The following is a 27639-nucleotide window of genomic DNA, read 5'->3' as shown; positions in this document are numbered from 1 at the left end:
GAGAAACACCCCACCACTGGATGATGATACCTCATTTACAATTACTATCTGAGATCTTTCAGCTAACCAGGTTTTTTATTCATTTAATATGGACTGAACTGATGTAGTATAGTGCTAATTTTGTTTAATCAAAACGTCTTTTGGGTCTAAGTCAAATTACAGCCTTACGAAGTCTAAATACTAATATTATTACTTAGATTTCTTAGAGATGTTAAGAGTAACAAGAAGGGTTTCTTCAGGTATGTTAGTAACAAGAAGAAAGTCAAGGAAAGTGTGGGCCCCATACTGAATGAGGGAGGCAACCTAGTGACAGAGGATGTGGAAAAAGCTAATGTACTAAACGTCTTTTTTTCCTCTGTCTTCATGAACAAGGTCAGCTCCCAGACTGCTGCACTGGGCAGCACAGCATGGGGAGGAGGTGACCAGCCCTCTGTGGGAAAGAAGTGGTTCAGGACTATTTAGAAAAGCTCGGACGAGCACAAGTCCAATGGGGCCAGATGTGCTGCATCCAAGAGTGCTAAAGGAGTTGGCGGATGTGATTGCAGAGCCATTGGCCATTATCTTTGAAAACTCATGGCGATCGGGGGAGGTCCTGGATGACTGGAAAAAGGCTAATGTAGTGCCCATCTTTAAAAAAGGGAAGAAGGAGGATCTGGGGAACTACAGGCCAGTCAGCCTCACCTCAGTCCCTGGAAAAATCATGGAGCCGGTCCTCAAGGAATCAATTCTGAAGCACTTAGAGGAGAGAAAAGTGATCAGGAACAGTCAGCATGGATTCACCAAGGACAAGTCATGCCCGATTAACGTAATTGCCTTCTATGACGAGATAACTGGCTCTGTGGATGAGGGGAAAGCAGTGGACGTGTTATTCCTTGACTTTAGCAAACTTTTTGATATGGTCTCCCACAGTATTCTTGCCAGCAAGTTAAAGAAGTATGGACTGGATGAATGGACTATAAGGTGGATAGAAAGCTGACTAGATCATTGGGCTCAACGGGTAGTGATCAATGGCTCCGTGTCTAGTTGGCAGCCGGTATCAAATGGAATGCCAAGGGTCAGTCCTGGGGCCGGTTTTGTTCAATATCTTCATTAATGATCTGGAGGATGGTGTGGACTGCACCCGCAGCAAGTTTGCAGATGACACTAAACTGGGAGGAGTGCTCAATATGCTGGAGGGTAGGGATAGGATACAGAGGGACCTAGACAAATTAGAAGATTGGGCCAAAAGAAATCTGATGAGGTTCAACAAGGACAAGTGCAGAGTCCTGCACTTAGGATGGACGAATCCCATGCACCGCTACAGACTAGGGACCAAATGGCTAGGCAGCAGTTCTGCAGAACAGGACCTAGGGGTTACAGTGGATGAGAATCTGGATATGAGTCAACAGTGTGCCCTTGTTGCCAAGAAGGCTAATGGCATTTGGGGCTGTATAAGTAGAGGCATTGCCAGCAGATCGAGGAACGTGATCGTTCCCCTCTATTCAACATTAGTGAGGCCTCATCTGGAGTACTGTGTCCAGTTTTGGGCCCCACACTACAAGAAGAATGTGGAAAAATTGGAAAGAGTCCAGCGGAGGACAACAAAAATGATTAGGGGACTGGAAGACATGACTTATGAGGAGAGGCTGAGGGAACTGGGATTATCTAGTCTGCAGAAGAGAAGAATGAGGGGGGATTTGATAGTTGCTTTCAACTACCTGAAAGGGGGTTCCGAAGGGGATGGATATAAACTGTTCTCAGTGGTAGAAGATGACAGAACAAGGAGTAATGGTCTCAAGTTGTGGTGGGGGAGGTTTTACATTGAATATTAGGAAAAAAAATTTCACTAGGAGGGTGGTGAAACACTGGAATGCGTTACCTACGGAGATGGTGGACTCTCCTTCCTTTGAGGTTTTTAAGGTCAGGCTTGACAAAGCCCTGGCTGGGATGATTTAGTTGGGGATTGGTCCTGCTTTGAGCAGGGGGTTGGACTAGATGACCTCCTGAGGTCCCTTCCAACCCTGATAGTCTATGATTCTATGATTATGTCAGCACAGTTACTTTTGTCAACCAAATTTGTAATTTCACCAAAAAATGATAACCAGTTGGTCTAAGAAAACTTATTTTCCTTAAAACCATGCTGATTGGCACTAATTGGCATCCTTTAATTCCTAACTGATTACATCCCATGTCAGCCTTTCCATGATTTTGCCCAGGGTCTAATTCTCAAAATTCAACAAATACCATAATTCACAATGGGTCTCCCAGATATTAGTATGGATCAGGGAAGTACTCTTATATTGAAAAAATAATATTAAACCCAATCTCAGGACCCAATTCAGCAATCCTTACTCTGACAAATATATTTTACAGGTGGAAGAATTTGAATGGTCTGATAAGAATTCTGAGCAGTGACTGAAATGCAGAATAATTCACTGCTCAGAAAGCACATCTCATTACTTAGAAGTAATCATTTCAAAGTAAATACAGCACTTTTGGAGAGCACAGACTATACTACATGTTTCAATTCAGTAATATATTTTAAATAGCATTATGAAATAGTGGTAATGCATTCTAAAATGAGAATTATGTCAGATCAATGTCTGCACAGTTTCACTATGTGTGAATTAATACAACACATGCTCTGTTTTGTCTTTGTGTTTAAATACATTGTCCTTATACCAATGGAATAATACAGTTTGCCCTGTCTACAAGGCAGTTCTGAGAGCTAAGGATTTTGTTTGTGTAGTTTATGTTGTACAGAAGGGAGAGATTATAGTGTAAAATTAAATTTACAGTGAACTCAAATATTATAGGTTTCAGAGTAGCAGCCGTGTTAGTCTGTATTCGCAAAAAGAAAAGGAGTACTTGTGGCACCTTAGAGACAAACCAATTTATTTGAGCATAAGCTTTCGTGAGCTACAGCTCACAAGTGTAAGGTGCCACAAGTCCTCCTTTTCAAATATTATAATTACCTGAATACATCAAGTATAATGAAAAGCTCTGTTGCTATAGTAATACTAACCATTTTAAGGCATTAATTGCCTCTCTCTCAAGGGTATGGAAGGTTAATTATATTTTGTTTCAGTATTACAGATAGGGAGACTGAGGCCAGGAAATTAAATGACTATTCTGAGGCCATAGTCTAACAGTCAGCATGTAGCATGCATGAATTCCTGGCTCTCACTTCTCTCATCTAAAACTCTGTATCTCTGGGATTTTCTTGTTCAATAATTAGGGCCCTACCAAATTCATGGCTATGAAAAACGCATCACGGTCCATGAAATATGGTCTTCCCATGTGAAATCTGGTCTTTTGTATACTGTTGCCCTATACGATACAGATTTCATGGGGAAGACCAGTAATTCTCAAATTGGGGGTCCTTACCCAAAAGGGAGTAGTGGGGGGGGGCACAGGGTTTGTCATAAATATAAAGGGAAGGGTAAACCCCTTTGAAATCCCTCCTGGCCAGGGGAAAGCTCCTCTCACCTGTAAAAGGTTAAGAAGCTAAAGGTAACCTCGCTGGCACCTGACCAAAATGACCAATGAGGAGACAAGATACTTTCAAAAGCTGGGAGGAGGGAGAGAAACAAAGGGTCTGGGTCTGTCTGTAGTCGTCTTGGCCGGGGACAGAACAGGAATGGAGTCTTAGAACTTTTAGTAAGTAATCTAGCTAGGTATGTGTTAGATTATGATTTCTTTAAATGGCTGAGAAAAGAATTGTGCTGAATAGAATAACTATTTCTGTCTGTGTATCTTTTTTGTAACTTAAGGTTTTGCCTAGAGGGGTTCTCTATGTTTTGAATCTAATTACCCTGTAAGATATCTACCATCCTGATTTTACAGGGGGGATTTCTTTATTTCTATTTACTTCTATTTTTTATTAAAAGTCTTCTTGTAAAACACTGAATGCTTTTTCATTGTTCTCAGATCCAAGGGTTTGGGTCTGTGGTCACCTATGCAAATTGGTGAGGCTTTTTATCCAACATTTCCCAGGAAAAGGGGGGGTGCAAGTGTTGGGAGGATTGTTCAGTGTTCTTAAGATCCAAGGGTCTGGATCTTGGTGAGGCTTTTTACCAAACCTTGTCCAGGAAGTGGGGTGCAAGGTTTTGGGAAGTATTTTGGGGGGAAGGACGCGTCCAAACAGCTCTTCCCCAGTAACCAGTATTAGTTTGGTGGTGGTAGCGGCCAGTCCAAGGATAACGGGGGTAATATTTTGTACCTTGGGGAAGTTTTGACCTAAGCTGGTAAAGATAAGCTTAGGAGGTTTTTCATGCAGGTCCCCACATCTGTACCCTAGAGTTCAGAGTGGGGGAGGAACCGTGACAGGGTTATTTTAAGGGGGCACGGTATTGCCACCCTTACTTCTGCACTGCCTTCAGAGATGGGCGGCCGGAGAGTGGTGGCCGTTGGCCAGGCGCCCAGCTCTGAAGGCAGCACCCCACTAGCAGCAGCCCAGAAGTAAGGGTGGCAATACCATACCATGCCACCCTTACTTCTGTGCTGCTGCCTTCAGAGCTTAGCAGCCAGAGAGTGGCAGCTGCTGACTGAGGGCCCAGCTCTGCAGGCAGTAGCACAGAAGTAAGGATGGCAAAAACATACCATGCTGTCCTTCTGCACTGCTGCTGTCAGCGGCTCTGCCTTCAGAGCTGGGATCCCAGCCAGCAGCTGCTGCTCTCCAGAACTAAAGGTAGCAGTACCACAACCCCCCCGACAAGAACGTTGCAACCCCTCCTCCTGCCACAACTCCTTTTTGGTCAGGACCCCTACCCCAACACCATGAAATTTCAGATTTAAATAGCTGAAATCATGAAATTTACTATTTTTAAAATCCTATGACCGTGAAATTGACCAAAATGGACTGTGAATTTGGTAGGGCCCTAACAATAACCTCCAATCCTCTAATTCAAAAACCCCTATACAAAAACCCAGGAGTGGTCAGTTCAGGCATGGAAGTCAGTTCAATCATGAACTGTAAGTTTAGTCATGGCCCTGGTCATGGTCAGTGGTAGTGGAAGAAAGGTAAAACCCTGGGGGTGAAATCCTGGTTCCACTGAAGTCCCATTGAGAGGGGAGTAGCAACCTCTGTATACAGTATTGGGGAGACTGACACTGGAATACTGTTTACAGTTCTGGTGTCCACATTTTTAAAAGGATGTTGAAAAACTGAAGAGCGTGCGGAAAAGAGCCACAAAAATTATTCAAGGGCTTCAGAAAATACGTTACAGTGAGAGATTTAGATGGCTCAATCTGCTTAGTTTATCAAAAAGAAGATTGAGAAGTGACTTGATTACAGGATATAAATATCTTTGCAGAGAGAAAATAGCAGATACTAACGGGCTCTTTAATCTAGCACAGAAAAGCATAATAAGAACCAATGGCTGGAAGCTGAAGCCAAATTCAATTTTGAAATAAAGCACAAATTTTAACAATGAGGGTGATTAACCTTTGGAACAAACTATCAAGGGAAGTGGTGGATTTTCCATGTATTGAAATTTTCCATCTATTGATATTTTCAAATCAAGATTGGATGCCTTTCTGGAAGATATGCTTTAGCCAAACCCAAGTTATTCGGCCCCATACAGGAGTCAGACTAGCTGATCGAATGGTTCCTTCAGGTCTCAAGCTCTTCGAATCTATGATCATCAGCAGGGCCAGGATTTCACCAAGGGAGAATTACAGTTGTCTGAATGAATCTCTTGTGTCAAAAACAGAATGCTGAACAGGCCTGTCAGTTCAGTCAGGCACCTAATTAATGACGCATATGAAAGCCCACAAGAACAACATCATTAAGGACTGGAACTCAATCCCTCCCAGTCTACTGACTCCAGACTGTTAGTCTACCAAGGGTATTATGGCACAAATTGACAGAAGCAAGGAATTTTACAGTTGTCTTCCTGAAACTCTTATTGTTATATTTGTAGTGTACTCCCCATATTGCATGATCCCATTTAAGATATGGTGGGCTGCAGTATCTTAATGTAACAGCACCAGTTGAGATGAGGTCACAGTCTTCATTTCCTTGCCTACATAATTTTGAGACGGCACCGAAATGTTAGTTAAATTTTATTTTATGCGTTAAGACCCATCCTGATTCTAAAGGGCCTTGGGAGTATATGACTGTGACAGAATGTTCCCTGTGTCCACAGCCTACACACTGTTGTAATAATCTTGGTACAAAGTATGCCTCATGAGGTATCAGCTGAAAACTCATAATTTCGCAGCATTATTGTCCTGGTAAAATATGTGTGGCAACACTGTATATGAAATTATAAGATTTCCCTGAATGATGTTATTAATTCATGTTCCAAACCACAGCCCTACCCAAGCAGAAGTTGGCAACCAGGTCTGTCCTAAACAAAGGAATGTGTACTCTGCTCAACTTGCATTTAACAAGTCATACAGAGTCAACAAGCCATACAGGGAGACAAAGGAAGCTCAAACAGGTGAGAAAAAAGCAGCAAGGAACATCCTTCCACATAGACTTTTTGTTTCCTGGTATCCAGCTAGAAATGTTTTTCAAAAGGGGGACTGAAACTATCAAAACCAGGGGCAAACATACCAAGACATCCCTTCTTTCTCTCCCTGCCCATCACATTTATAACACTTTTAGCAACAAAGGAATCATTGGTTGGATTCTGGGAGAATGGGTCCTGACCTAAGAAGTCTGGTCAGTAAGACTGCTACAGCATATGGTGAGAAATCTTTGTTTTGAATGTAACATAGTTAGGGCTCCATGACTTCTGCAGCGGCCAGTGTGGCTGACCCTAGGGCTGCCCAAGCAGCTGGCCCTGGGGACTGCCTGAGCAGCGTCCAGTGTGGCTGGCCCGGAGACTGCCTGAGCAGCGTCCAGTGTGGCTGGCCCTGGGGACTGCCTGAGCAGCGTCCAGTGTGGCTGGCCCGGAGACTGCCTGAGCAGCGTCCAGTGTGGCTGGCCCGGGGACTGCCTGAGCAAAGGCTAGTGCAGCTGGCCCCGGAGACCAGAGCAACCGCTACTCAGCAGCCCCAGTAGCTGGTGCCACTGGCCCTGCCCCCACTAGCAGTGGGCCACCCTGAGCAGCAGTTGCCTGCCGCCCCCCCCCAGCAGCAGCCCACCCTGAGCAACCGCTGCTCAATGGCCCCCAGCAGCTGGTGCCGCTGGCTATGGGCCCCCACAAGCAGTGCCCTCTCCCAGGGTGACTCCCCAGCAGCACCCCCACTAGATTTAGTCAGGGGTATTTATAGGATAAGTCATGGACAGGTCACAAGCCATGAATTTTTGTTTATTGCCTGTGACCTGCCCAGGACTTTTACTAAAAATACCCGTCACTAAATCGCAGCCTTAAACATAGTTTGTTAAGTTAGGCACCAGTTGCATTTTATCTTTACTTTTCTTGTAATCATTTCTGACTTTTATGCCTCATTACTTGTACTCACTTAAAATCTCTCTCTTTGTAGTCAATAAACTTATTTTACTGTTTTATCTAATCCAGTGTGTTTAAACTGAAATGTTTGGGAAACTCCATTTGGAGTGTCAAGTTGTGTGCATATTATTTCTATTAAAGAAATAATGGACTTTATATAAACTTGTATTTTCCAGGAAAGGGCTGGGCACTACATGTCACACATTTCTGGAGGGAAATCTGAGACTGGAAGTTTTGTTGAGGTCACTCTGCAGGACTATGAGTCAAGGTATGGCTGGATGGCTGCAGCTCACATACAGACATAGCTGTGAGTGACTTGCATGCTGGAGGCTGTTTGTGAGCAGTCTCGGCTGGAGGCTACAGCAGCATAGCATCATAAAGGCCACCCCACATTAGAAGGTTGGGGTGACACAGCTATTCAGTCTAAATTGTACCAAGGCACATAGGTGCCGACTACTTTATAAACTCCGGGGCTGGAGCACGCACAGGGAAAAATTAGTGTGTGCTCTGCACCCACTGGCAGCCAAGCTTCCCTTCCCATCCCACCTCACCTCACCTCCGCCTCCTTCCCTGAGCGCATCGCATCCCCACTTCTCCGCCTACCTCCCAGCGCTTGTCGCCACAAAACAGCTGTTTCACAGCATAACAAGCTCCGGGAGGGAGGGGGGTAAGCGCACTCAGGAGAGGAGGCGAGGAAAAGGGGGGGCCATGGCAGGGATTTGGGGAAGGGGTTGGAATAGGGGCAGGGAGGGGGTGGAGTTGGGGTGGGGACTTTGGGGAAGGAGTTGGAATGGGGGAGGGGCAGGGGCAGGGGGTGGGGCAGGGGTGGAGGCAGATCGGGGCCGGGGCAGAGGTGGGGGCAAAGGGGGGTTGGGCACCCACTGGTGCCAGCAGAAGTCGGTGCCTATGCCATGACATATCACAGTGATGTCAGTTTATCAACTGCCTTGCATAATGACAGGTTTCAGAGAAGCAGCCGTGTTAATCTGTATTCGCAAAAAGAAAAGGAGGACTTGTGGCACCTTAGAGACTAACAAATTTATTTGACCATAAGCTTTCGCGAGCTACAGCTCACTTCATCTGATGCATTCCACTGAATGCATCCGATGAAGTGAGCTGTAGCTCACGGCTACATGGCTACGGCTATGCTCAGATAAATTTGTTAGTCTCTAAGGTGCCACAAGTACTCCTTTTCAGTTTATCAACTGTATTTCCTGCTGCATCCCAAAAAGGAATCCAAACATTTTGAGAAATAGGACGCATACCATGTCTTAAATGTTGAAATATAGCATTTGGAGGTGATACTTGTATTTCTAAAATATCAGTGTGAATAATGCTATGCAAACAAAAACAACTTTTCTTATGCCAAGATTTTTAAAACTGGGTTAAAGTTAGGCACCCAAGTCCAAGTTTAGGCACCTAAATAAATGGCCTGATTTTCAAGTGTGCCTACCATCAGGTAGTTTCCATTAAAGTCAATGGAAGCACTTTAGAAAATCAAGCCAATTATTTGGGCAGGTAATATGGATTTAGGAACCTCACATTATGCACCCAGGTTTTTGGAAATCTTGGCCAAAATATTTTTCTGAAAACTTATAAGTCCAACATTTCATATTATATCAACATGATTAGAGCTGGTTGGAATATTTTTGAGAAAGTGGTTTAGTTTTGTCAAAATATGCTGTTTTGTCAAAGCCAAAACATTTCATGAAAAGCTATCGATTTTGGCAAAGTTTTCAACACAAAGGTTTCTGAGATCCAGGGAGGACTCTCCAGTCTAACAGAGAGAGAGAGAGAGAGAGAGATTCCAATTGTAAACCTGACTTTTGAAATCCAAAAATGCATGTTTCTACACAATTCTGTTTCATGAAAATGTCCAGAAGGTTTTGCTTTCTTATAGACATTAAGGCCAGAAGGGACCATCCTAATCATCTAGTCCAAGGGTTCTCAAACTGTGGGTCGGGACCCCAAAGTGGGTCACAACCCCATTTTAATGAGGTCACCAGGGCTGGTGTTATACTTGCTGGGGCCAAAGCCGAAGCCCAGGCCCCACCATCTGGGGCTTTGGCTTTCCCCCACACACACCCTAGGTGGAGGGGTTCGGGCTTTGGCTTTGCTCCACCCTCCCCCCCCAACCCTGCCCCTGGGCAGCAGAGCTCGGGCATGTTCAGGCTTCGGTCCCCCCTCTGGGGGTCATGTAGCAATTTTTGTTGTCAGAAGGGGTTGCAGTGCAATGAAGTTTGAGAACCGATGATCTAGTCTGACCTCCGGCACACCACAGGCCGTAGAGCTTCACCTATTTATTCCTGTAATAGGCCTATAACTTCTGGCTGAGTTACTGCAGTCCTCAAATTTTGATTTAAAGACTTCAAGTTACAGAGAATCCACTCTAGTTCGAACCAGCAAATGGCTCACAGTCCATGCTGCAAAGGTGGAAAAACCCTGGCCAATCTGACCTGGGCAACAAAACAAATTTTGAAACCTTGAGAGTTGCCATGAAAGTTGCCATGAATTGTCTTCCAGTCAGCTCTAAATATGATACAAGGCTTACCTAGTATCATAACAGGCCCCTGAGACTCAAAGACCTGGGAAGCCTTCTTTGCCTATCAAGCATACTTTTTGTAATTGCTTGTGAAATTTGCCAGACTGAGAGCTGGGGAAACTGATGTCTTGCGTTCATCCACAGAAAAGGAATGATTCAGGCAACAGAAGTGCAAACTCTTCTTCCAATATGTCTCTTCTTCAGATATGAGCTGGTTGGACTATCTATAAAGGCAATAGGATGCTTCATTCTTCATGCTCATTATGTTCTCAGTCTGGGAGATGTAGACGCCTGTTCACTAGGAACTGCTCTGAGACCCCCTCATCTACTTGTGTTCCTATGATAATGACTTTATACTTCTACTGCCCTGAGGTGGATTAGAACTGGTAATCTGTAAATTTCCAATCCATGACCCATCCAGGCATCTATTTTTGCCAGTATCACTAAAGAAGCACAAATAAATTAAATCACAAAAGTCTGTTTTCAGAAAAAAATTTAGGCTGTTACTTGCACCCAGAGAATAAAGTTACAGAATTCAGAATAAAAACGCATGCCTACCCAACCCCGCTCAGCCAATGAATTGCCAGGATCACCAAACACATCATCATTTTACAGGTTTGAATCTTACAAACTCCATGGAGTAGGTGTTTGAGGAAGGCAGCTTTTGCCCTTTTTACTTTCAGACTAAAGTCAGAGTGCTTACATGATCAGAATATAATATTATTTGACTGAATATAAAATCAGAAGTTGAACAGGAATTTTTTAGCACCAGAAAAAGATAAAAGTGAGTTACTGCTTTAATTGGCTTGTTGAATTAGCTCACATGAATAATAGCTCATGGTCTTTTCAAGTTCTGTGGTTTAATAAGACTCTCTTTTGCTTCTTTTTCTGATGATTTACTGGAGCAGGTTCACTCCTTCTGGCCATAAAGATGACACTGATATTCCAGACTTGAATTCTAGATTTCAAAAGGGATGCAGCCATGCAACAGAGAAAACTGTGCACATTAAAGACTGATCATAACACTGGTCATTCTGGCCACTTCTCCATGGTGGGAAGATTCCATTATGATTCCATTAGGCACAGGGGGATAAAAGCAGAATTTGGAGTGAGCACCCATTGTACAGCATGGAGCACAGCTCCATGAGGGAATCATACAGAGCTGCATGCAAAGAATGTTGAGAAATGGGCACAAGGCAGTCAAAAAAAGGGCAGAACAAACACACACCGCTAGGCAGGAGCCTTGTCCATTGATGCCATAGAGTTGTTACACAGACAACATGGGGCTACTGCAGGGTCAGAGCTTCACTAGCAGACATGGGATAGCTCTTTCACAGCTCCACCAACTGGGGAGATGGGATGTCTTCCCTCCCAGCCGTACGTAGATAGAACCAGCACACAGCCCACTCCTGGGCACCTAGTGCATGCAATACAGCATTCAAATTGCAATCCAAGCCTTCAGTACTTAAGGCAACTACTTTTTGCTTTTGAACAATTATTTGTCAAAATGCAATAAGCCAGTTGCTTTATTTCATCAATGCTTTGCATATACCTTTCAGGCCAATGACTCCTTGGCACAAATTGCATCCATCTGATCAAACAAATTAGAACAACTTGCTCATTTGCACAGAGATGGAATGTTTCCCCAGTAAATATAATTCAGAAATAACATAGTGCTCCAGGGTTTAAGAGAGGAGATCAATCATATTGTTACAGCTTCAACAATAAAAATGTACCTATTTCTTCCCACAGCCAGCTTCTGGAGATCTCCAAAGTCTATGACTGAAGGAGTCCAATTTGTGTGTGACCCTCTAATGTGCAAGACAGGCCTGGGTGGACTGTGAGACTGGAGTATTATATTGCCTTCAGTGGGCTCCAAGCCTTTGAGTCAGGCCTTTAGTGCATTAAATTTAGCTAGCTCTGCCTACTCTTAGTGTTATAGACCATCATGGTCATCAGCTTTCTGCCCAGGTGACCCTCATTTGGGAGTGTATTACTGAAGGAAATGGGAAAGGAGAGAGGAGAGTAAGGGACAAGAAGAATAGATAGGGAGTGCCCCGAAATGCAAAAGCTGGCACTTATGCTCTACATAGCCTCCTCCCAATTTAAATCTGTGTGAAGAGAAGGAAATCTCTATGAGGTTCCCCTCACGGAGGTTCCCCTCCATATTGTTCCGCCAGGGACTAGAGTTACCTGTCATGGAACAGGCCATTGGATCCTGCCCCAATGGCTGCTGGTCCCCATGGATCAGCATGGATCCTGGGGAATCAATGGTAAACCTGTGACCTTCACAGCTGGTATTTGCCCCACACCTCACCCCATTAGAGCAGCAATACTAGGCATTCTCCTTGGCCACAGCTATCCCAATAGTACCTCCCTTAAAGGAGAATGCCTACCATGCATGAGGCTTAGCGGGAAGGTAACATAGTCCCAAGATAGTTTGTAATATTTTTCCTTGTAAACTTGGGTGATATAAAGGTCCATCCATCCCACAACCCAACCACAGGACCCTAAAGTAGTTTAACCACCATCTTCTATGGCCACTAATCAAGCGTAAGGACTCTTTACTCTTCACCAGGTACTAGCATACCACCAGGAGGCAGAGTCTGCTCAGGGGCCAATCCCAGGACATGGAACGAGGTCCCATAGGAACTAAGAACCATCACAACCCTCATCACCCTTTTCTCCAAATGCAGCAGCCTTTGTCGCCTCTGCCTTCTCTAATATAAACACATAGCAAGGAGGCCATAAAAAAATTAAATTAAACAAAAACCCTCTGCTAAACCAAAACACTACACAAACAGTTCTCCTCCTGGGGAGAGGATGAGAGATAGAATGAAACACATGGGACAAATGTTAGCCAAGTTGCTTAAGGCACCACTGGAAGGAACTTTATCATGATGCGAGCAGTATAAGAACCTATATAGAGCATTACGCACAAAAAATGCTTTAAAAGAGCATTTTTCAGGAGTAGTGTAAAGACTCTCTCTGTGGTATGGTCATATCCTGTTAAATAGAGAGATCAGATTATTATATTAGTGTATAATGTTTCTCTAAACAAAAGCTCACTGTGGTAATGATTATGATTTTGTCTCTGATATTTGCATGGCAAGGATTTGTAAACCCATTAAAACATCCCAAATAAATAAATAGTTTTTTAAAAGAGCATTGTTCAGGTTGCAAAGTCAAGCACTCAAAAGTTAGGAATAGCCAGAATTAAGGTGAACCTGAATTCAGTCCCTTTGTGTGCATTCATTATGGTACAGTCTTTAATTACACAATCACATACTATTTTTTCCCACAGGACCCACATCTTATTCGGTGCACATGATGGACAGGGCTCACTTAATGGGCAGCTACTCAATATTTTGTCTTATCCTCATTGTTCAAAATCTGGCCCTATGCTTTATTTACTGCACACTATTCAAACCCTGATCTGAAGACAGAAGTAATAATTTCCTCCTGGGTTTATCTGTGGCAGTCATCACTATAGCATTCACGTGATTCACAAACATTAATTCATTTATTTTCATAACACCCCTGTGAAAGAGGGGGGATTATTATCTCCATTTTACACATGGGGAGCTGAAGAACAGCAAAATTAAGGTAAAAAGTCTCCACCCCTTCTGGGTGCCCAATTCAAGACACCTAGAACCTGATTTTTCAGATTACTCAGCATTAGATAGCACTCTCTATCTTAAACGTATAGCATCCCTTGACTCACTTGCAGTCGTGAGATCTCAGCCTTTCTGCAAATCAGGCTCCAGGGTGTCAAGGTGGGCGTCCAAAAAATGAGGAGCACACAGCTAATGGCCACTTCTGAAAAATTTGGTGTAACTGATTTGCCTACCATAGCACAGAAACTCTGTGGCAAAGGCAGGGATAGAATCCACCTTTCTGAGGTGGCATTCAACTGCCTTAACTAGGACACCACCCTTTTCTCTTCCTGAAATCCACTGTCTCATTCACTAAACACCTTCTACTTCTTCAACAAATGCTTCAGAGTTCCACAGACAACAACAACCTTTATGACACAACCCTAATTCTACCCCAAGATGGTCCATCTGGTGCACAGAATGAAACAGGTGCAGGTTATGCTCGTGGTAGCCATACAAAAATAGAAGATTTACTTAGACCTCTATTTTGTCCTTTTCAGAAGAGTAAAAAGGACAAAAGAGCATTCCTCCTGAGCATTTACTTAAATAAAACTAAATTCCAAAGTATCTGACTAAAGCAACAAAATTTGCCCTCAGTAAAACATTGCAATCAAATTAAGAGATTAAGGACCAATCCAATACCCAGTGAAATCAGTGAGAGTCTTTCAATGGGCTTTGAATCAGGCCTTAAATGAAGAAAATGGAAATGTCATAGGCATGCTGGGGATTAAGGGTTACTTGGATAGTATCTTTGAGGATATTCTAAACTCTTTGCTTGGCCCTGAAGAAAAAAAAATCCCAAAAATACTTTGTTCTATTTCACACTACTACCAGGTGTTAAACCTGAACAATAAGATTGCTGGTTTTCATTTAGAAACCAGAGTTCAAAATGGATGCTCTGAAATAGCATGAGTGCTTAGTGTGGAATCTAAAACAATAATTGCTCACTGTCCTGAAATGGAAAAGTTATTTTTCTTGCACAGAAATCATGTTTATGGAAACAGACCTACATAGTGAAAATGGCATATAATATATGTGTAGGATCAGCAAAGTGCAGTCAGTTTGAAAGTCTGCCTCACATACCACATGTAGAGACAAATATTTCATATATATAATTCTCATTTTATTGTTAAACCATCATTTCCATATATCCAGAAGAAATAAATAGTAACTGTATAAGACCGTTATTCAGCTTCCTGATGGAGTCACTCTTAACTGTATGGAGGCCACTATGTGCAACATTGGCAGTATAAAAGCTTAACATGACCCAGATTCCATCCTGCTTTACTAGTGGTTTAACAACAAAACCTCAACATTCCAGCCTGTGACGTTAACGCCAAGCGGGACCTTTGGGGCTGGCTTATCTAATGATTATATTTCCAAAGTCAAACTGTGATCATGGTTCACTTATCACACAGTGTTACGCATGTATTCCTATTCTTTCTCCAACCTTAGAAATGCTGACAGCATGCACCTGAGATTTTTACCTCACTATGTTTGTTACTTGGACAGTAAGGGTTGATTTATAAGGGAAGATGAAAAGAAATTATATATGGACTTAACAACTCGCCCATTTTATTTTATTTATTTATAAAATGGATTCTTCTCTTTTCCTGGTTTTTATGCTGTATTATAGGCAGGGCTGGTAAAACAACCTATTATTAAGGTTGCCTCATACTTTCTATGATAAGACCCTGTTTCAAGTTGCTTATGACTTTAGCCAACTTAGCTGCTTTGGCTGAAATATTTTATAAAAATTCAGACTGAGGAAGACACCTAGCTTGAAAAATTTCAGCCCAAATGTTTCAGCCATTTCTGAGAACAAGTCTGGGGAGAAAAACACATTGTTTTGCTCACCTTAAAAAATTCTGGCATCCTGTACTTATTTTGAAAATCTCTATCACCCCCATGCTTTGGAAGAGGAACATGAAATAGGCACGGGGTGGTCTTTGTGTCATGACTGTGAAAATCTGCCCAAATTTGGTCAAGTTATAAACCTTTGAGAAATCAAAGTTCATACTTGGTCAATACTTAGATTTTAGTATCTAAATTCCCCCAAGATTCCGTCTGCAAAGGGCATGCTCCAGCCTGGGGCTAAAGGGGTGAAGTTGGACTTTCTCTGTAATTACAGCTCCAGGCTGCTGTGGGCTGTGTCAGGGCCAGGCACCTGAACTGACAGCAGGGACTTGTCTCTTCTGTGTTCTCAGTGACCTCCCCCACTCCGCTGGGGGCAGGCAGCAAAACAAATCTAATGAGGAGCTTGAGTGAATGGGGAGTGTGACATTCTGCTCAGGACACCCAGAACTGTAAGCCATTGTGTTACCCCTCTACCTCGGCAAGTGAACGCTTTGGTGCTGCTACACTGTCACTCCCTGACACTCCAGCTTATCTGCCTTGCCAGAAAACACCTCAAGACTCTGCCAGTCTAAACCTTGCCTTGCAGGTTAACAATCAGACATCTCTCTGCAGTGTCCAGTCCCTCTCACTGGACACTCACAGATATTATTAAGTTTGCTGCCTCCAAAGAGAGAGAGCACACACCAGACTGCTTGTCTAGTTGAGGACTCACACTTATTTCAATATAACAGCACTGAGAGTAAGTTCATTAACAAAGAACAGAGATGTAAGTGATACTAAGCAAGAGAAAAAGTGACAGGTATGGTTATAAACAAAACAAAGAAACATGCTTTCTAGTGCCTAAAACTTAATATGAGCAAGTTACAATCTTTGGCTAAGCAAGTCTCTTACCTACATCAAGTTACTGTCATTTCTAGACCTCAGGGCCAGAGGATCCAACTTTCACAGTATCAGAGGGTGCTGTAACTTATGTCCCCAAGGTGACAGATAAGTCTTTATGTTACCCAAAGTCTATTGTGTCTTCCTCAAGAGCCAGGAAGACTTCCTGAGGTGCAGATTCTGATCCCCTTTGAGCAACCTTAGCTCTTTCCTCCATTGCCTGTTAGCTTGATTGTTTTGTTTTCCTTATATGTAACTGTGTTTCCATTGTCTTCTGTTTGTAATCAAGCCAGTTAGACAGGGGAATCAACATTCCTGTGTCTAGGGCAGGCTCAATGTATGCACTGCCTCCTAAACTTATTTTAAGACCGTATTTCCAGCACATGCACATATAACTCTTTGTGCATCATTTACATCATTCAATGATTTTCAGGACCAGTATGTCACCAGTTTACATATGATACCTTACAAGACGTCATTTAGATACATATTATGACAACCATGTGTTGACAGTAGTGAGTGTGTCAGGCCTATATGAGCTACAGTATAGTGGGCCAGTGTGCATTGAGAGGGTCACAAAGAGAACTGGGACTGGCTGGGCACAGAAACTGGGAACAAGGAGCTGCGTCCCAGGGAATAGCTGGACAATGAGACTAAGACTGGAAGTGAAGGAGAAAGAGGAACTTGCCAGACAAGGATACTGGGATTAGGATGAGAATCCTAAGGAGTGGAGACTGGGACTGGCTAGGTGAAGAGAATATGACTAGGACAAGGAGCCATGGATGGGGAAGAGACAGGACTGGGACAGGTTGTGGGGAGCAGGGCAGAAGGTATCAAGCATGGGGGCAATAGGCAGAGGAGTCTGTGCCCACTAGAACATACTCCTTTTCGGAGCCTGGAATGGAACTCGAGATTCCTGCATGTCGCCATTCTTCTGGTATCAGCAGATATCTGTGAAACCACTGGCAAGGTATCCCAACCCTCTCTATCACCGGTCCATATAGTGGATGACAAACTACTACTCTTATCAGTTACTCCATTACCTCAAGTGGCAGAGGTCTGTGCAGTGGACCTAAAGGTTCCAGCCCGGCAGATGCCCCAGGTATCAGTGGGTATCAGTATGATGCCACATGATGGAATTTCTGGGTTTTTTCAGTTTTATTTTTTTAAAAAGATAGGAAAATACATATAAAAACAACAACAAAAGAACATTATTAAGATTACAAAATCAAGCACTCAAAAGTCAGGAAATGCCAGAATGCAGATTGCCTGTGTGACCTTGTTTTTGGAGAGAGCAAATTGATCAGCAGAGTACCTTACAGGTCTGGCCACTTCACGTCATCTCTCTTCTAGGTCTAACTGAGTTGAGTTTGTTGAGCTAAGTGGTAATGTAGGTTTCTGTAACAGCTTTGTTTTTGTTTTATTATTTTTAACAGGAATGGGTCATTAGCCCACTCCCACCCCTACCAGGAGGACCAGTGGACTGCCTTTGGTCTGGCTCCTACACTTTGACATGTCTGGTATGCATGGTCCTAATATTTATACTCCAGTAAGCACAGCTTTCAGGGTCATGACAGCACACAAGCTTTCCCACCACATAAAGGCACAGTCCATGGGGAAGGATAAATGAATGAATTTGCTCTCTTCTAAATCCATAACTAAAATTGATATGTGGAATGTGCAGACACTACATAGGTCTGATAAAATGACCCAAGTAACAAAAGAAATGGACAGATATAAACCAGATACACTAGGCCAACATGAAGTAAGATGAGTAACAACAGGACAAATAATTTTGTCAGCTGGACACATCCTATTATACTCTGGGCTAATAAATGCCAGTGATATACATAGAAATGGTGTGGGCACAGCTAAAATTTGATAGGATGGGCACCAGTTTTGGAATGGATTATAATGGCATGATTTACATCCAAGTTCCAGAAAGTGTCCATTATTCAGTGCTATGCTCTAACAAATCAATCTCACCAAGAGGAAAAAGAAAACTATGAACAGCTAGAGAGAGTAGTAGACAAAGTCCCAAAAAGGGATGTCCTCCTATTAACTGCAGACATGAATTCTCAAGTATGAAGCAATCGCACTGGCAGGGAAATAATTATGGGGAAGCAAGGCCTCAGTAAAATGAATGAAAATGGTGAAATGTTTACTGATTTTTGTGGAATCAATGACCTAGTCATTGGAGGAACAATTTTCCCTCACCATACTATTCACCAGATAACTTGGAGGTCACCAGATCACAGAACCAAATTAATTGTGTTGCAATTTGGCACAAATGGAGAAGAACTTTAGAGAATGTAAGTAGCAGAAATGGGGCAGACGTGGGAATGGCCTATGAATTAGTGGTAACTTAAGTGAGAATAAAAATAAGAACAAAAAAGAGAGCTGAACAACAGAGATGCCCACGTTAGATTATCATCAAGCTAAAACAGATGACAACACAACAAGAGTTTAGAATTGAACAAACAGATACTAGGCACTTGAAGATGTAGAAAACGGACCAGTAGAAGGCAAACGGAAATGTGGAAAGGAAACTTGCATCAAAACCTGCAAAGTGGTGGTTCAGAAAAAAACACCACAATGAACGGTTGTTTGAGGATACACTGCAGAAAATAGAAGACGTAAAACTAACTCTGTCCAGAACAAGAACAGTGATCTGAGGAGGATTATGCCACAAAGAACAAGAAGATCAAAAAAGTGAAAGGAAAGACAAACAAGATTCTATAGACAAAATGGCAACATATGCACAGAGTTCTGCAGCACAAAATGACATGAAGACACTATACAACATCGCTAGACAGTTGTCAGAAAAAGAACAAACACAAGTCCATTACAATGAGGGTAATTGAACAGCAAAGACAACAGAACAAATAAATATATGAAGTAGTATTTAAGTCAGCTACTGAGCCAGTGGACAACGCTCCAGACATAGAGGAAAAAGAATATCTGGATGTTGAATTAGGACCTATCACTAGAGTAGAACTAGAGAGGGCAGTCAAGTTGTTAAAAAGTGGAACAGCACCAGGTCCAGACCAAATACCAATGAAGGACTTTAAGGCAGACTCAAACAACATTGTAGGCATTTTGGTAGGCCTCTTACAAAAGTTATGGGAAAAAGAAACTACTAAATGAGTGGGGAAATGGTCATATAGTGAAACTGCCAGACAAAGAAGACTAAAGAGACATGGTGCGTGAGGTAATATCTTTTATTGGACCAACTTATGTTGGTGAGATAGACAAGCAGTCAGTGAAAAAATTGGGAAGTCAATTGCTGTCCATCCCAAGTAAAATACTTATATTCTTTATCCTAGACAAACTAAAGAAAGCAGCAGATTGAAGGCTACAACAAGAACAGGCAGAGTTCAGATCGGAGAAATCACATATAGATCTAATAGTAACCCTAAGTGTCATCATAGAACTGTCAATCAAATTTTAATCACCACTGTACATGAATCTCATAGATTTCCAAAAAGCCTTTCACACAGTGACTAGACAGTCTTATTAGAGAGGTGGGTGAGATAATATATTTTATTAGACCAACTATAGTGTGTCTCTAGTATCCTGGGACCAACACAGCTAGAAGAACACTGCAAAGAACAGTCTTCTGGAAGTTGCTACACCACTGTGGAATCCCCCAGAAATGTATGAATATTATTCAAAGCATCTATGAAAATATAACATGCCAAGTAATACATAACAGTGAACTGACTAAGCCATTCAAAGAACCTACTGGCATCAGACAAGGATGTCTTAAGTCACCCATAAATTCCTACTAGTAATGGATTGGGCAATGAGAAAGACCACACAACAGCCATATACAATGGACTTCCACACAAAAGCTAGATGATCTCAACTTTTCAGACAACATGAACCAGCTGTCCCATACCCATAGAGATATGCAAGATAAAACAAATGATCTCCAGAACTAGGTACAGTTAGCTGGGTTGAAAATCAACACTGAAAAAACTAAAACCATGAGAATCAACACACAATGAGAAACATCAATAACACTTTCTGGAATTGGCATAGAAAAGCTCCAACACTTCCTATATCTTGGCAGCATCGTAACCAAAACAAGTGAAACAGTCAAAGACAGTGAGTCAGAACGCTGAAAGTCAGACATGTCTTTGCAACCCTACAGCCAATTTGGAGAAACAGAAACCTTGTTCTCCAAACTAAACTTTGAATATGTAACACCATTGTAAAGTTAGTCTTACTATACGGTACTGAAACTTGGAGATTTATAAATACTTTATTATCCAAACTCCATTTTATTTTTTAATAAACAGCTGCTTTAAAGAAATCCTCAGCATCAGGTGGCCAGAAAATTACCAATAAAAAGCTTTGGTGGAGGATGAAATAAAAACACATAGGACAGGAAATTTTGGAATATAAATGGAGATGGCTAGGACACACATGCAGGAAAGAATTGAATGATATAACAAGCCAGGTGTTGGACTGGAATCCCTGAGAGTCAGGGGGAGACCCCTTTAGAAAGCAATAGTTTATGTGAAGAACTAATCCCATGAGAAAAGAAAGAAATCATGGCTGTGTTACAAAGCTAAAAAAAGTGGGGGGGGGTTGTTTAACAAACCTGGTCTAACTCAAGAGCTCCCCTGAAAGTGGAAGCTATTTTGAATGGGCCTGTTCCTAAAACATGTCCAACCTCTCACAGGTTTCATAGCAAATTTTTGCGTGGTTTCAGTGACATTATCATTTCTATCGGCAGCCTATGTCAGAAAACAAAACCAGAAAAAGAGTTTTGGTCAGATGCCTGTCAAAAGGGTGATGACAGAGTGAAGCAAAATTTCAAACTCTCATAATTATTTTATGTGCTAACGAAAATCCTTTTTACATTTTGTATCAAATTATTTAGTACCCTGTATCTATGCAAACTAAAACGTTAATTGTCCTTCAATTGAACATAATGGGTAAAGGAAAATTGAAATCAGTAATGGAATGTGTGTAACCTTTTAACCCTGCTTTTTACTCTGACTTTACTAATATAGTCCAAGTGTCCAGGGAAAAGACCCCTCCAACTAATGAAAAATATCTATACATGTATGTTATAAACAAAACTAGGTGATTGACAAGGGATACTTATTACTGCAGATGGGTTCTGTAAAGGATGAAATAATAACCCATTGAAAGATATTTTAACTCATTAAGAACTGTCAGTTGCCACAGATGTTAGTAATAAAGACCAGATTAGAGATTCCTTTTTGCTTATCAATCAAGTAAACTGAGGACTACAAAAGAAATTCTATTATTAATTAGGAAAACAGAACACTTGGTAAAATTGATCGTGGAAAAGTATTTTTCCCTCCAAAAAGGAGTTTCTTCAAGAAAAGATATATGGGAATTGGAAAAGGTACAGAAATGGGCAACAAAAATTATTAGGGTCTGGAACAGCTTCCATATGAGGAGAGATTAATAAGACTGGGACTTTTCAGCTTGGAAAAGAGACAACTAAGGGGGGATATGCTAGAGGTCTCTGAAATCATGACTTGTGTGGAAAAAGTAAATAAGGAAGTGTTATTTACTCCTTCTCATAACACAAGAACTAGGGGTCACCAAATGAAATTAATAGGCAGCAGGTTGAAAACAAACAAAAGGGAGTATTTCTTCACAAAAAGCACAGTCAACTTGTGGAACTCTTTGCCAGAAGTTGTTGTGAAGGCCAAGACTATAACAGAGTTCAAAAAGAACTAGATAAGTTCATGAAGGGTAGGTCCATCAATGGCTATTAGCCAGAATGGGCAGGGATGCAAAACCATGCTCTGAAGTGTCCTTAGTCTCTGTTTGCCAGAAGCTGGGAATGGGCAACGGGATGGATCACTTCATGATTACCTGTTCTATTCCCTCTGAAGAAGTTGTCATTGGCCACGGTCAGAAGACAGGATACTGGGCTAGATGGACCATTGGTCTGACCCAGTATGGTCATTCTTATGTTCTTATATTCTTTGTCTCATGCCCTATAAAAGGACAGGAAAGTTTGTAAATTATTTTGGGGTGTGCAGGCTTCCAGCATCCTGCCAGTTACAGAGAAGAGATACAGATCCCAGCTCTTTACCTTACACAAAGGGTGATAATGTAACTATTCTTTCTGTACTCTGTATAGTGCTATATTACTCTCTGATTGACAATCTTTGATTAAATAATTCTATTCAAGTTTGTTATTTGACAATCTCAAATCATTATTAAATTCAAACAAGTTACAACACTGAGACAAATCGAAATTGAAAAGCACATCAAGTCAGGAAGGAATTTCTCTACTTTGATCAACAATGAGTCACCCTGTACTGAGAAGGAAAAAAGGAAAAAGCCAGCAGACTCGGAATTGACTTTGTTTTTAATCCAGAAGTTGGGAGGCAGTCTTGAGACAGGAGGTTACCATGAATGCTGGATCCCTCCTATCACGAAGGGGTGTGCTGTGATACTGATTAAGGCAATAGGTATCTCTTATTAGAAAAGGGATTTCATCTAATATGAAAGTGTAATGGTTGTGCTTTATGGGGGGTTTTTGTGTAACTTGTATGTGTTTGCTTTCCTTACTATTTCGTCTTTGAATCTCTGTTTTTTTCTCTATTAAATACACTTTTTTGTTTATTTTTATCCCACAGAGATCTGTAGTGTGCAAACTATGTGGAGTGTATATGCCAAAATAAGCTGCTTTTACATCTCTGGGGATGATGAACTGGAAGGGTCCGAGCGTCTGTTAATCAAGAACTCAAGGAGGCTGTATTTGGGGAGACTCAGAATGGCCAGGTCTGTTGGTGTTACCCTGCAAGGTGTAACTAAGCTGATGAGAACCAGGGTGAGATCCTATGCTTGCAGGCGGGTTACTGGTGTTGGGGAATTGAACCACAACTGCACAGCATTAAGGTCTCCAATGTAACAGGGCAGGTGGTGACAGAACCCTTTACTGGTCTGGGTGGACCCCAAAACATTACACAGACAAAGGAGAACATGGAAACACACAACTGAAGCAGAACTGAAAGCCATTAAAATGATATGGGAAGAAGCTAAGACTACAGCAAGAGACCAACAAAGATGGTAGGCAGTAATGAAGGCTCTATGTTCTGTATGGAATAGAGTCATAAATCAAGTAAAGTGCTATCTTGTGTGTACACATTATGATACAGTTTTTAAATACATGATCACACACTGTTTTTTCCACAGGACCCCTGCCTCATTCAGTGCTCTGGGGAGGAATCAGGGTTGTGTACTGAAGGAAACTGTTGTCTATAGGACCTCTGCCTCATTTGCTGCAGAAATTGGAAGAGTGAATAAGGTGATTGCAGGAAGAGAAAGGACAGTTTCATGATTAAAGCAGTTGAATGCTGACCTGGAGAATTGGATTCTATTCCCCCCACCACCACCACCACCACCGAGATCCTATGTGATGCTGGGCAAGTCACTTAAACCATACTTTTCAGACATAATCACTACTTGTATGTTTTTAATTTTCTAGATGCCTCACTTGAGGTGCTGGGGTCCGATCTGTAGAAGTGCTGAGTACTCATAGCTGCAAATGAAGTCAATGAGAGTTGCGCTTTGAACATATAAAGTGCTATATAATGTTAAGTATTCTGAAAAATCAGGACCTAGACATCTCAAATTGTGTGTCCAAAATTAGTGGATACTTTTGACCTTAATCTTTCTGTGCCTTAGTTAAATTAGGGATAACACTCCTCCCACTTACCTCACAGAGGTGTTGTGAAAATAAATTCAGTATGAAGTAAGTGATGAGTGCCAAAGAAAAGCCCATGAGAAAATTATTAATTCTGTCCTCAGAATAGGTTTGAATGGTCTGCAGCAAATAAAGCATGGGGCCACACATGGGGAGAAAACACAGACATCATAGATGGAATTGGTCCATGGTTTTATGTAGCATCAATAAGTAATCCATATATTGCAGCCATAGAGCAATGTGGTGATGACGACAGCATGGTAAACATCAATTTCTGTTTGCAGTTTGACACCCTGCTTGTTCCAGAGACAACACTGAAGGTTTCCAAAGGCATCGCTGGCTGCACCAATGTGCTTCATATTGTCATTGTCAAACACTGCATCTTGAGAAATGACACTGCCTAGGTAGCAAAACTTGTCAACAATCTTGAGTGGTTTATTATTAATGGACACAACTGGAGTAGTTGCACTACTTCCTGTCTTCTTTAGTCTGATCATTAAGCCAAAATGTTTTGCTGTACACTCAAAGCAGTCAGTGAATGTCCCTGAGGTTATGGGCCAATAAAGCACAATCATCAGCAAACAGTAATTCGCTAATAACTGTCTTCATAACTCTTGTCATCACATGCTGATGATGCAGCCTCAAGACATCTTCATCCATACAATACTGCATATAAATGCTACAGTCAATGTCTCTGAATGCATCGATTAGAACAGCTGCAACACGATGCTAAATAGTGCTGGAGCAAGAACACAGCCTTGTTGGTGAGAGAAAAGGGAACTGAGAAGCAGCCTTGGTCAAGGACACAAACCTGTGATAATTAATTAATAATAATGTTCTGATATCAGGTAGATATAAAAACCATGAAGAGAGAATTATTGGTTGGGGTTGTCAAAGGGCTTGGAAGTGGCCAAAGGTAAATTTAAAATGTTTTAAATGAGGCCTAACAGATTTTCTACTAATGATGCCTATTAGGCTGTATAAACGTCTTCCAAAAGTAAGTAGTGGGAGTCCCAGATCTGGAGTTATTTAAACTAGGTGAGGAAACTCTGAAGAATATACCACAGGGAATCACCAAGCACTGGCAGGACAATGGACAGGATGCCCTAATATAAATCTCTTCCATTTCTTAGCACTTCTCTAGCACCAATATTCTTTAAAGTGCTGTGTAAACATCTACCCACTCAACACCACCCAGAGGCACAATTACTATTAGGGGAAACTGAAGAAAGAGGTTCAAAGACTTGGCCAAGGTCACAGAAGAACCATGCCTTCAGCCCATGCCTCTCCAGCCATTTGGAGGTAATTAAGAATGACAGTGTGCATTAGGAAATCAAGATGCAGGCATGGTTTCCAACAACACACTCATATGAGCTTCAGAAATCCACATCCTTTGGCCCACATCTGAGAGAAACTTCCCCTGACAGAGAAGGATGAGCTTGGCTTTGCTAGGAAAATCCCATTTTCCTCTAAAATGCATGTTGAACTCACCATAAAAGGCCTTTGGATCCGAAATGATATATGGAGTGTCCGATCACTACTCCCCAGCGATAATTGTCCTGTCAAGTGCTAGAGGTGACATTGATTGTCATGTAATTTCTTGGGCCAGTTTCTGGGCAAAGAAATCTCTCTAAGGCCCAGTGCCCATCCCCCTGTCCTCTGGGGAGAGCCAGCTTTTCTTCACATGCCTGAGAGCACAATAAGGGGACCTGCTATTCTGCAACATGCATTGGCTCAGAAATAGAAAGGGGGAGAAAAAGCTTTCCCGATTTGGCTCAGGTCTCCTCATCTATCCCTGCCAGGGGTGAGGGGCGGGAGGCAGGGGAGCGGCAGGGGCTGGCTCTGAGCTCTCTCGCTCTGTCTCCCCTGATGGTGGCCGGAGAAGAAAAGACACCAGCAGCCCCACCCTCGGACAGGCGCCGGAGTGTCCGTGATTCCGCCCCTTCGGGCAGCCCGCATAGCAAACCATCGGCTGCACGACTCAGCGCCTCCTTTGCAAATCACACTGGGGGGCTCGCTCTCTTCCGGGAGTGGCGCGGGGGGAAGCTTTGGGGTGCGGATGGCCCAGGGGCAGCAGACAGGGTTCCCCCGGGTGTGTCAATTGCAGCCTGGAATCACTGCGCTGGGGTGGGAGGGGGCTGTCTGGAAGGGAAAGCAGCTTCCAAGCGGCACGGTAACAAGCCAGCTGCAATCGGAAGATCGCTGCTGTCCTTGGCAGGGGGACTGCAAGAAAAAGCCTCCGCCCGAAGCCCAGACACTGGCAGCTCCTCTGAGGAGCCATTAACCTTCCTCTTTCCCCTTACAAACGACAACTCCCCTCCCTCCTGCTCTGCTTGGTGACCCGGCTGCTCTGCTTAAAAACAAAACCAAAAACCCTCTTCTGGGAATGGGAAAGGGCAAGGCTATTGCAAAACGGAAGCGGAGCTTGTTTTCGGATTCGGTGCAGAGAGCCCAGGGGTTGCTGGGTGCAGGGGATTCGGTGCAGAGAGCCAGGGACAGTTCATTAGAGTCAGGGTGCATCAGGGCAATGCAGCCCCCAGCCCTTCCACCCCAGCTGAGCGTTGGAGACAACCCTCCCGGGCTCCCTGCTGCAGCCAGAGAGCTGAGAGCGGCTGGATGCCCTGGCTGGGGGGCGGGAGTAGGTTGCAGGCTTATCCCAGCACGCGTGTGACCTAGGGGGTGCCTAGCTATTGCTTATTAATTATAATTATATTTATTATTAATTAATTATTAATTATTATTATTATTATAAAATGACAGTAGGAAGAAGCAAATCCAGATTTATCCAGGCCCTGTATTCAGCATCCGCTGCTCTGGGACTGTCCCCGCTGTGGTGACACCGGCCCTTTCAGGGCAGGAGCAACTAACCAGTGTGGGGATCTGCAGAGCGCCCTGCCTTTCCTCCCTCCCCGTTTGATACAGCGGGCCTGAACTGCGCTGTCCTAGCTGTGTCTGTAATATTGGGCGGGGGGGCGGGGGGAGAGGTTGCGAGGGGCTATTCCACAGTCCTTTCGAGGCCAAGGGAAGTTTCAGCACCCAGGAGAGTTCCAGCCGCCTTCCTGGGAAAGGGGTTTCTATAGGAAACAGCTCGTTGATGACCCAGATGAAGGCCTCGAAGAATACAAAATAAGCCCCTGCAGACTGGAACTAGACACGGCTGCATTAGTACTGCGCGGGGGACCTGCCCTGTGGGAAGCTAAAGCGGGAGTGTCTGGCTTTCTGGCTAGGTCCCTCCATGAGTTTCCACAGCTCAAGACAGCGCCCTTCCCCTAACTCCAGCCTCCCAGCCCCTCCGTAGGAGCAGCAACCCCAGGCAGACCCATCCCAGCTTCTCCTCATCCCAGCAGCACCCCCAATTTCACTCACTACCCGCCCCCCACCAATCCTCCCCACCTCCCAAGACCGCCACCCTGCCTTCTAAATTCCTCAACCCACCTCATAAGGGAAAAGATGGCCCTCTGACCCAAATCTTTGCACTCACAAAGGATGGTTGGCCCTGGGAGCCTGGGGACCGTTTTCCTACCATGTGTGTGGCTGAGTGGTCTTGGGTCGGGCACGCTGGGAAATAAGCTCTTCACCACATCCCAGCAAGCCACCTCATCTTCCCACCATCAG

The 27639-nt window shown here is 43.1% G+C and overlaps 1 long non-coding RNA gene across 1 annotated transcript in view; it reads right to left on the bottom strand.

The window, feature by feature from the left end:
- Positions 1 to 27632, bottom strand: part of LOC140906585 (uncharacterized) — a 50389-nt gene extending 22757 nt beyond the window's left edge. The window contains exon 1 of the long non-coding RNA XR_012157159.1: positions 27548 to 27632. This is a non-coding gene — a long non-coding RNA (uncharacterized lncRNA). The remainder of the gene's footprint in view (positions 1 to 27547) is intronic.
- Between the last annotated feature and the right edge of the window lie 7 nt (positions 27633 to 27639).

Source organism: Lepidochelys kempii, chromosome 2, assembly GCF_965140265.1.
Source record: "Lepidochelys kempii isolate rLepKem1 chromosome 2, rLepKem1.hap2, whole genome shotgun sequence".
NCBI lineage: Eukaryota > Metazoa > Chordata > Testudines > Cheloniidae > Lepidochelys > Lepidochelys kempii.
Note: the sequence above shows the minus strand (reverse complement) of the source record. Positions and strands in the feature narration are given on the sequence as shown.